This window comes from Etheostoma spectabile, chromosome 12, assembly GCF_008692095.1.
Source record: "Etheostoma spectabile isolate EspeVRDwgs_2016 chromosome 12, UIUC_Espe_1.0, whole genome shotgun sequence".
Classification (NCBI taxonomy): Eukaryota; Metazoa; Chordata; class Actinopteri; order Perciformes; family Percidae; genus Etheostoma; species Etheostoma spectabile.
The window spans coordinates 29,402,273-29,403,165 of record NC_045744.1 but is presented as its reverse complement, the minus strand read 5'-3'; positions in this window follow the sequence as shown (position 1 = coordinate 29,403,165).

The window sequence follows — 893 nt, the reverse complement described above, 5'->3', positions numbered from 1 at the left end:
CTGACCTCTACTCAATTAGTCAGTTGCAGAGCTATAGGCACAACCATGGCTGAAAACGCACCCTGGTGTAGTCCCACATATGTTGGGAACCAAATGGATCTGGAGGAACGCACAGCTCGTAAATTTCCCTGCCTTTTCCTTCTTGATAACTGCCACTCCAGCGCTACTTGCTTTTTGCTGTGATTTAATTGCAATACAAATATAAAAAGTATGCCGAAATAACAACATCAAGATGCCGTTTAGTTAAAAGTCAGAATTCATGCTTTGTCAGATCTGTCCGCAAGACAATAAGCAAACAACTTTCAAAATGCGTGTTTTCTGATTGGAGTTTGGATCTATCAGGGCTATGCTATGCAGGAGAATCTCAACGCCGATAGGCTTTTGCAAAACAACCTTAGGCAGATTTCTTGCTTGAGATGAAATAGTTTAACTCGTGAGAATATATGTTCATGCTTATCATTACTCAGTACTACCCAAATACTCCTTTCCACTCTGGCAGGACTTCTTCACTGCATATTCAGTGTATTTCAAACACTCATATCACTGCCAAAATATGTACATATATGTACATGCACCAGTTTCATCATATTACATACCGGGAACATGTGTCTCACTTAACAGAAAAGTTAAATCAGAAACTTTATGTTCATAACAAGATCAGATCTTTCTTCTTCTGTTTCTGAAACCTATTTACATGCAACTATGTCCTACTGTCTTCCTATTTGGTCTCTTACCACAAAAGGAGATTACTGAACCAATAGCACGACTATACCACCGAGCTCTCAAGATCCACAGTGACCTTCCAGAGTGGTCTCATCATTGCATTTGCTAAGGCTTTGACTCACAAAAACTTCATAAACAGCCACGCAATTGCATTTTATTTTCAGATTCAA